This window comes from Pinus tabuliformis, chromosome 4_1 (genome assembly GCF_031772625.1).
Source record: "Pinus tabuliformis cultivar Carrire ecotype Pingquan chromosome 4_1, CPIR1, whole genome shotgun sequence".
Lineage (NCBI taxonomy): Eukaryota > Viridiplantae > Streptophyta > Pinopsida > Pinales > Pinaceae > Pinus > Pinus tabuliformis.
Genome location: NC_142303.1, coordinates 179926849 through 179937860, shown reverse-complemented (window position 1 = coordinate 179937860; position 11012 = coordinate 179926849). Strand labels below are relative to the sequence as shown.

Here is an 11012-nt window from a genome sequence, read left to right as displayed (position 1 = left end):
TCAATTATGGTGAAGTTTTAGTGGGATAGCATCTGAGATTTGTTTTGAGGTTGGTTCTCTCTGTAACTGATTTTTTGATTTTGTGGGTTGTTGTTGGCATTACAGATGTGGCTGATACTGCACTGATATTGAGAAAGCACACCCTTTCAATGAAGCTATTTTCTTGCCTGTTATTCAATGAATTAGATTTCTTCGATCCTCTGGATCAGTTGCCATTTGCATATGTAAGAGACATGATGACCCCAAAGTGAGGATTCACATGTTCGAATCAGCCATTTTTAATGCAATAACAAATGTATATCAACATTCTTACAAGGTCAATCGAAGAATTTTCAAAGAGCCTCCTTTGGATTGGCAAATTTCTGAGCCTCCTTTGGACCGGAAAATTTCTTTGGTTTATGAATCTAGAGCCTGGAAATCGTATTTGGACAGAATGTGGGCTACATATTCTGTTTGATTGTATTAATTCATTTCAAGTTTGATTGGATGCTTATATTATTCTGTTTGATTGTATTAATTCATTTCAAATTTGATTGGCTGCTAATATTACAATTTTCAGAAGCTATCAATTTTTTAAACTGTGAAGGGTCATGAAATAGCGGGAAATAGCAGGATATGGGAGGAACCATACTTGCAAATTTATCCAATCCATGATGTTGATGGATGCCATGCGTGTTAATTTTGTGCTAGATTGGATTAGATTAATTGAAATCATTTTTACTGCTTCTGCCAACATGAGAAGATAGAGATTGTGCACCTATATCTAATATGTGTATTGCATTTAATGGCATTGATAGAGACTGAATTTTTTTTCCATGTGAATTCCAGTGGTGATTCTCGTTATACTGGAAATGAAGGAAAATACAATGAAATGTGCTCTTTTGGACAGCTAGTATCCAAACTGGGTGTACACCATGAAAACATTTTTAACTCAAACAGAAACAAAGAATTTTTCTAGGTGGCTCTTCGTTGTCAACGCAATCCTGAATTGAAATTTGGTACAAGTTGTAAAGGCTTGCATGTGCACCATCGTGATAGAGCTTTTATTAGATGAAGTGTGATGTGGGAACAAATGTCCCCATATGTTGATTGTTACATTTCTGCATCTTTTTTAGATTTTCCTATCCCTATGTCACCATTGCTCTTCTATTTATGCACATTTCTGCATCTTATTTAGATTTGCATATTCCTATGTCACTATTGCTCCTCAATTTATGCACATTTTGCACCTTATTTAGATTTTTCTATTCCTATGTCGCCATTGCTCCTTAACTTATGCCTTACGGCGTTTCCTTGGCAACATTCTTAGATTAACTTGAGATATAGTCGCAAAATATTGCTGAGTATATACATGATCATGTCTCCTACATTTTAGGAACATCTACTCTATCCCATAACAAATTTACATGAAATTGTGTTAATGCATAAATTATCCTGAAACTGATGAAATAGCCTTTGCAAGACATTAAACCACCTTCACCATACTAATTACTAGATGATTAGTAACATTTATACATGGCCAACGGCTCCAACTTTGGGGGAAATAGGCTTTCAACATTTATATATGCCACCCAAAATGCTCACAGAAAATGTCAAATTCAGAGTCCCAGAGTCCCAATTTTGGAAAAATGGATTTTGGAAAAATGGAATGTAAGCATTGATGTATGCCCAGCGTAATGCTGGCACAAAATATCAAATTAACACCAATCCAATAATTCATATATGGACAAAATAAAAGGGCTGCTTCAAACCTACAGGCCTAGAATCAATAAAGGAAGCAGAATTTCACATGTAAAAACTATGATTACCTTGTTAAAGAATAAGTAGTTCTATTTCACATATATCCCATATTACCTTGGAAGGCAAAAGCAATCCAAAATGAAATTTCACATGTAAAAATTATGACTACCCTGCTCCAGAATTAATGGTTTTATTCTACATCGATGCAATATTATCTTCAAAAGAAAAATATGACAGGACTACATTGGATTACAAAATTGTGAATACAAATCCTACACAACTCAATTCACTACACAGAAAAACCAATACTATCCGCAACAAAATTTCAAGAAAAATTATGAACTATCTATTCTATAAAGGAATCTCAATGACGACATTATCCGTGAGAATCAAAATTAATATTACCCATAACATCTAACTGAGGCCCAAGTGCCTGTTCTTCTGCAGGGTTAATCTCCACTGAATTTTGAGGCTTTTCGGTCGATGGGTGTTTGATCGATATTAATAATTTCAACACTGCCTGTGCAAATGGGGCATATGTAGCGCTGGGAGAGCCAAACATCTGCACAGGGAACATGGAAACAATGGCTACATTTTGGTAACACAAGGCATTTATCACCATCCTTGAATTGATCAAGACAAACCATGCATTGAAGATCGATGTTGATGCAAATATTTTCGACATCATTCTTCTTATCATTGCTGCTCTGTTCGGCATTGGTGGTGCAAAAGGAAATAGGCAATTTCTGGGAATCAGACTAAAAAAGACTAGATCTTAGGGTGAATGGCGAGGGCGAAAATTCATGAACCGTTTCAGTTTCATGAACCGTTTTAATTTTGGATCAACGATCAAGCTTTTTTTGATCGTCTAACACCACAAATCCACAGTGAATAATAGGACAGGGCGACAGCTGGGGTAATTCATTTCAAAGGAAAACGCTACAGCGTAAAAATCAGACTCAAAAATACCAAATCTTAGGGTGAACGGCGAGGGCGAAAATTCATGAACAGTTTCAGTTTCATGAACCGTTTTAATTTTGGATCAACGATCAAGCTTTGTTTGATCGTCTAACACCACAAATCCACGGTAAATAATAGGACATGGCGACGGCTGGGGTAATTCATTTCAAAGGGAAACGCTACGACGTAATTATTAATAGAATGTATTATTGATATTTCTGTACTTTATGATCCATCGGTCAGTTCACAGTGGTGTCTACAATTGTGTAGTTCCCATTGTGTAGAGAGTCTGAGGACTATGCGATGTGAATGTTCCGCCCAAAAACAATTTCGATATATTTCTGTAAATGGCTTTAGTCAAATGAATCCCATCCCAGTTGAAATGTTGTCCAGGATTTGTACACATAGATGCTCCTACAGCGTCGCATGTTACGCTCAAATTGTAATTATATCAACTACCCATTCCACAACAAGCCTGTAACACATTATTCTACGGCCCAAAATTCTATGGAGTTCAAAATTTTGAGGGTTGCCCCGTGAAAGTCTGCAAAAACAAATTTAACTTGTGGATATTGTGCTTTAAGTTTTTTCACTCGGGCTTATAGAACATCATTCCCAGTTTTCGATAAATTGTTAAACCTCGGAATGCACCCTATGTTGTCCATTGGTTCTCCAGATGGAGTGTATAGTGTTAGATACGACGGTGAGTAGCCAATGGGCAAGTTCTTTTGTACTAAAATCTTCTTTGCTCTGCCCACAGTAATAAATTTCTACAGTGCATTTTCAATCTTGGCCACAACTAAAGGGACAAAGCTAGACACTTCTTGCATTGACCTACTCTGAAAGAATGGATACTTGTAGTTGTTTCCTTAGATTTCCCCCATAAAAAATAATGCATTCACAAAATGCTGGTTACAGTCTCTTTTGAAGTTCACTCGAAACTTTGGTTTGTACGATTAAAACCACTAAATCTAATGGTCGAGTGAAAAGGGATTTAGAATCGGCCCTATATTCCTCGCTTGAAGAAATCAGGGTCCAAGGTTGTGACTTAGGTGGTATTACTCATATGTTTCTTCCATTTTTGTTGATACCCCTGCATTCTTTCTATGTGCCTACATTCCATAGGGTGTTGAAGAAAGAATACTTTTGTATTAATTGCAGCAACTCATCGAGTCACTTGCTCATGTGAATTCCTCTTTTTTCAAATTTTGGATTTTACAATGAAATTGCAATCGATTTTCTTTGAGATATTTTTCAGGACAGTTCTATTCAAAACTTGAACATGGCCAATATATTGAAATAACACCATGAGAGCCTCAGAACTTGTGCCTGCATTTATAAGCTATCTTAACTAACCCATTTCTTTTGGTAATCCAACTAACAAAAAAACCATTCCATTTCTTGCCTTTAAAACAGATGGAGCTTGCAATAAGGGTGGGAAAATGATAGTTAATGAGTTGGAGTAATGGTTAGATAGCAACAAAGGTGGGAACAAACTCTATTTTTTATATTAAGTTTTGGTTCTTTGGAACAAAGATTGTGTTTTATTATGTATGCATCAAAGTGTCCATTTTTTTTCCCCGATGCGATGATAGTAGCTATTGTTAAGAAACATCTTGACGCTTTGAATATCATAAGAGATGAATCTTGGTATTTCATACAGTGAGAAGAGGCGTTTGGTAGAAGTTAGAACGGACTGAGAATTCAGCTTTCTTTTTCATTGAAGGTTTGACATTTCAGAATCATCCCACGGATACATTGACAATTTGGCCATGGATTTGTGATCCAACTATGCCAGCTAATTCCACTGAGTGTCAACTTCAATTTCCATATCCAATTTCTAGTAGTTTTAACAGTCTGGTTTGAAGGTGGCCAAGGCATCCCTCCCAATCGATGTTTGGGCCCTTAGCCAAATAAAATATTACCTCTCCTCAGATAGAGGTAGCATTCCACATAGCTGTTCATGGCAACATTCTTAGATTAACTTGAGATATAGGCACAAAATATTGCTGAGTATTTACATGATCATGTCTCCTGCAGTTTAGGAACATCTACTTTATCCCATAACAAATTTACATGAAATTGTGTTAATGTATAAATTATCCTGAAACTGATGAAATAGCCTCCACAAGACATTAAACCACCTTCACCATACTAAGTATTAGATGATTACTAACATTTATACATGGCCAACAGCTCCAACTTTGGGGAAAATAGGCTTTCAACGTTTATATATGCCACCCAAAATGCTCACAGAAAATGTCAAATTCAGAGTCCCAGAGTCCCAATTTTGGAAAAATGGATTTTGGAAAAATGGAATGTAAGCATTGATGTATGCCAAGCGTAATGCTGGCACAAAATATCAAATTCACAAATGCCAGATGCTAATCCAATAATTCATATATGGACAAAATAAAAATAAAAGTGCTGCTTCAAACCTACAGGCCTAGAATTAATAAAGGAAGCAGAATTTCACATGTAAAAACTATGATTACCTTGTTAAAGAATAAGTAGTTCTATTACAAATATATCCCATATTACCTTGGAAGGCAAAAGCAATCCAAAATGAAATTTCACATGTAAAAATTATGACTACCCTGCTCAAGAATAAATGGTTTTATTCTACATCGATGCAATATTATCTTCAAAAGAAAAATATGACAGGAGTACATTGGATTACAAAATTGTGAATACAAATCTTACACAACTCAATTCACTACACAGAAAAACCAATACAATCCGCAACAAAATTTCAAGAAAAATTATGAACTATCTATTCTATAAAGGAATCTCAATGACGACATTATCCGCGTGAGAAATTATGAAATATCTATTCTATAAAGGAATCTCAATGACGACATTATCCGCGTGAGAATCGAAATTAATATTACCCATAATATCTAACTGAGGCCCAAGTGCCTGTTCTTCTGCAGGGTTAATCTCCACTGAATTCTGAGGCTTTTCGGTCGATGGGTGTTGATCAACATTAATAATTTCAACACTGCCTCTGCAAATGGGGCATATGGAGCGCTGGGAGAGCCAAACATCTGCACAGGGAACATGGAAACAATGGCTACATTTTGGTAACACAAGGCATTTATCACCATCCTTGAATTGATCAAGACAAACCAAGACTACGATGCAGTGGAGAAGACGTAGTAGTTAATGAGTTGGAGTAATGGTTAGATAGCAACAAAGGTGGGAACAAAATCTATTTTTTATATTAAGTTTTGGTTCTTTGGAACAAAGATTGTGTTTTATTATGTATGCATCACAGTGTCCAATTTTTTTCCCCGATGCAATGATAGTAGCTATTGTTAAGAAACATCTTGACGCTTTGAATATCATAAGAGATGAATCTTGGTATTTCATACAGTGAGAAGAGGCGTTTGGTAGAAGTTAGAACGGACTGAGAATTCAGCGTTCTTTTTCATTGAAGGTTTGACATTTCAGAATCATCCCAGGGATACATTGACAATTTGGCCATGGATTTGTGATCCAACTATGCCAGCTAATTCCACTGAGTGTCAACTTCAATTTCCATATCCAATTTCTAGTAGGTTTAACAGTCTGGTTTGAAGGTGGCCAGGGCATCCCTCCCAATCGATGTTTGGGCCCTTAGCCAAATAAAATATTACCTCTCCTCAGATAGAGGTAGCATTCCACATAACTGTTCATGGCATCATTCTTAGATTAACTTGAGATATAGGCACAAAATATTGCTGAGTATTTACATGATCATGTCTCCTGCAGTTTAGGAACATCTACTTTATCCCATAACAAATTTACATGAAATTGTCTTAATGCATAAATTATCCTAAAACTGATGAAATAGGCTCCGCAAGACATTAAACGACCTTCACCATACTAAATATTAGATGATTACTAACATTTATACATGGCCAACAGCTCCAACTTTGGGGAAAATAGGCTTTCAGCATTTATATATGCCACCCAAAATGCTCACAGAAAATGTCAAATTCAGAATCCCAGAGTCCCAATTTTGGAAAAATGGATTTTGGAAAAATGGAATGTAAGCATTGATGTATGCCAAGCGTAATGCTGGCACAAAATATCAAATTCAAAAATGCCAGACGCTAATCCAATAATTCATATATGGACAAAATAAAAATAAAAGGGCTTCTTCAAACCTACAGGCCTAGAATTAATAAAGGAAGCAGAATTTCACATGTAAAAACTATGATTACCTTGTTAAAGAATAAGTAGTTCTATTTCACATATATCCCATATTACCTTGGAAGGTAAAAGCAATCCAAAATGAAATTTCACATGTAAGAATTATGACTACCCTGCTCAAGAATAAATGGTTTTATTCTACATCGATGCAATATTATCTTCAAAAGAAAAATATGACAGGAGTACATTGGATTACAAAATTGTGAATACAAATCTTACACAACTCAATTCACTACACAGAAAAACCAATACAATCCGCAACAAAATTTCAAGAAAAATTATGAACTGTCTATTCTATAAAGGAATCTCAATGACGACATTATCCGCGTGAGAAATTATGAACTATCTATTCTATAAAGGAATCTCAATGACGACATTATCTGCGTGAGAATCAGAATTAATATTAGCCATAATATCTAACTGAGGCCCAAGTGCCTGTTCTTCTGCAGGGTTAATCTCCACTGAATTCTGAGGCTTTTCGGTCGATGGGTGTTGATCAACATTATTAATTTCAAAACTGCCTCTGCAAATGGGGCAAGCGATTCATGCTTGCACTTGGATACCGGCAATCCTGTTTGAGCTGGGTGAGCAGCGGCCATTTGTTGAGATTAGGCAGGTACAGGATTGTGTTTGAAACGACAGGAGAGCACTGATTAAGCCATGACGATTTTTGGGTGTTTGGGCTTGCTACGGCTCATGCTACTCATTCTCCAACTCATATGCCTCAGTTCGTCCGAGATCATTTCTCCAGGAAACGATGTACAGTGTCTTTAGACTACTTACAAGGAATTGAAGCACCCTCAAGGGAACCTCCGCACCTGGAACTTCCAGAACACTAACAATGGGTTTATTTGCAATTTTTTGGGAATTACTTGTTGGCATGATGATGATAACAAAGTGAAGTCAATTTCGCTTGAAGAGCAAGACAAACCAAGACTACGATGCAGTGGAGAAGACGTAGTAGTTAATGAGTTGGAGTAATGGTTAGATAGCAACAAAGGTGGGAACAAACTCTATTTTTTATATTAAGTTTTGGTTCTTTGGAACAAAGATTGTGTTTTATTATGTATGCATCACAGTGTCCAATTTTTTTCCCCAATGCAATGATAGTAGCTATTGTTAAGAAACATCTTGACGCTTTGAATATCATAAGAGATGAATCTTGGTATTTCATACAGTGAGAAGAGGCGTTTGGTAGAAGTTAGAACGGACTGAGAATTCAACTTTCTTTTTCATTGAAGGTTTGACATTTCAGAATCATCCCACGGATACATTGACAATTTGGCCATGGATTTGTGATCCAACTATGCGAGCTAATTCCACTGAGTGTCAACTTCAATTTCCATATCCAATTTCTAGTAGTTTTAACAGTCTGGTTTGAAGGTGGCCAGGGCATCCCTCCCAATCGATGTTTGGGCCCTTAGCCAAATAAAATATTACCTCTCCTCAGATAGAGGTAGCATTCCACATAGCTGTTCATGGAATCATTCTTAGATTAACTTGAGATATAGGCACAAAATATTGCTGAGTATTTACATGATCATGTCTCCTGCAGTTTAGGAACATCTACTTTATCCCATAACAAATTTACATGAAATTGTCTTAATGCATAAATTATCCTGAAACTGATGAAATAGGCTCCGCAAGACATTAAACCACCTTCACCATACTAAATATTAGATGATTACTAACATTTATACATGGCCAACAGCTCCAACTTTGGGGAAAATAGGCTTTCAGCATTTATATATGCCACCCAAAATGCTCACAGAAAATGTCAAATTCAGAGTCCCAGAGTCCCAATTTTGGAAAAATGGATTTTGGAAAAATGGAATGTAAGCATTGATGTATGCCAAGCATAATGCTGGCACAAAATATCAAATTCAAAAATGCCAGATGCTAATCCAATAATTCATATATGGACAAAATAAAAATAAAAGGGCTTCTTCAAACCTACAGGCCTAGAATTAATAAAGGAAGCAGAATTTCACATGTAAAAACTATGATTACCTTGTTAAAGAATAAGTAGTTCTATTTCACATATATCCCATATTACCTTGGAAGGCAAAAGCAATCCAAAATGAAATTTTACATGTAAGAATTATGACTACCCTGCTCAAGAATAAATGGTTTTATTCTACATCGATGCAATATTATCTTCAAAAGAAAAATATGACAGGAGTACATTGGATTACAAAATTGTGAATACAAATCTTACACAACTCAATTCACTACACAGAAAAACCAATACAATCCGCAACAAAATTTCAAGAAAAATTATGAACTATCTATTCTATAAAGGAATCTCAATGACGACATTATCCGCGTGAGAAATTATGAACTATCTATTCTATAAAGGAATCTCAATGACGACATTATCCGCGTGAGAATCAGAATTAATATTACCCATAATATCTAACTGAGGCCCAAGTGCCTGTTCTTCTGCAGGGTTAATCTCCATTGAATTCTGAGGCTTTTCGGTCGATGGGTGTTGATCAACATTATTAATTTCAAAACTGCCTCTGCAAATGGGGCAAGCAATTCATGCTTGCACTTGGATACCAGCAATCATGTTTGAGCTGGGTGAGCAGCGGCCATTTGTTGAGATTAGGCAGGTACAGGATTGTGTTTGAAACGACAGGAGAGCACTGATTAAGCCATGACGATTTTTGGGTGTTTGGGCTTGCTACGGCTCATGCTACTCATTCTCCAACTCATATGCCTCAGTTCGTCTGAGACCATTTCTCCAGGAAACGATGTACAGTGTCTTCAGACTACTTACAAGGAATTGAAGCACCCTCAAGGGAACCTCCGCACCTGGAACTTCCAGAACACTAACAATGGGTTTATTTGCAATTTTCTGGGAATTACTTGTTGGCATGATGATGATAACAAAGTGAAGTCAATTTCGCTTGAAGATTTGGGGTTCAAGGTGAGTTTCCATCTGGAGTACAGAACTGCAAGAGTATGATGAGCTTGGATCTCTCTCAAAACAGTCTTACGGGTACCATTCCCAAAGAGCTCTGCCAATGGCTTCCTTTTCTGGTAACCATTGATCTCTCCCAGAACAAGTTTATGGAACCTATTCCTGCTGAGGTTCATAATTGCACATACCTCAATATCCTCCGCCTGAATGGAAATCAACTTACAGGGGAAATTCCCTGGCAATTGACACGGATCGATCGTCTCAAGGACTTCAATGTAGCAAACAACAAGCTTACTGGAAATATACCTTCATTCACTCACAACTTTTCTGCCTCTAATTTTCAGGGTAACCCTGGGCTATGTGGGCCTCCACTTTCAAAGACGTGCACAGCACCGAACAATCCCATGGTTGTTGCGGCTTTTCTTCTATTTGGCATAGTGTTAATTGTCTGGATTTTACTTGGTCTTCATTGGATGATTTCTGAAGCAAAAAGCAGAAGATCTGTCAAAATCCCACCGCCAAGTACCAATGAGCCCAACGATTGGCAGAAATATGTCCGAGCTCGGAGATCTGTTAAAGTTTGCTCATTCGAGATGCCCATCAGGAAGATGAGATTGGCTGATCTTGTGGCGGTCACTGGCAACTTCAGCGAAGACAATATCGTTTTGCAGGGAAGGAAAGGTATAATCTACAAAGGCAAACTGCCAGATCAATCTTTGCTGGCAGTAAAAAGACTCCGGCCATGTTCAGCACAGACTGAAAAAGATTTCAAGTGCGAGATGAATGCATTGGCCCACATGGGTGTTGATCAACATTAATAATTTCAACACTGCCTCTGCAAATGGGGCATATGGAGCGCTTGGAGAGCCAAACATCTGCACAGGGAACATGGAAACAATGGCTACATTTTGGTAACACAAGGCATTTATCACCATCCTTGAATTGATGAAGACAAACCATGCATTCAAGATCGATGTTGATGCAAAAATTTTCGACATTATTCTTCTTATCATTGTTGCTCTGTTCGGCGTTGGTGGTGCAAAAGGAAATAGGCAATTTCTGGAAATCAGACTCAGAAAGACCAGATCTTAGGGTGAACTGCCAGGGCGAAAATTCATGAACCGTTTCAGTTATCAATAAAAGAATGTATAAAATTTATGTAATTATTTTTTAATTATATATATATATA

The 11012-nt window shown here is 36.9% G+C and overlaps 1 pseudogene; it reads left to right on the top strand.

Moving 5' to 3' along the window:
* Positions 1–7451: 7451 nt before the first annotated feature.
* Positions 7452–10641, top strand: LOC149174794 (inactive LRR receptor-like serine/threonine-protein kinase BIR2 pseudogene; annotated as a pseudogene).
* The last annotated feature ends 371 nt before the right edge of the window (positions 10642–11012 follow it).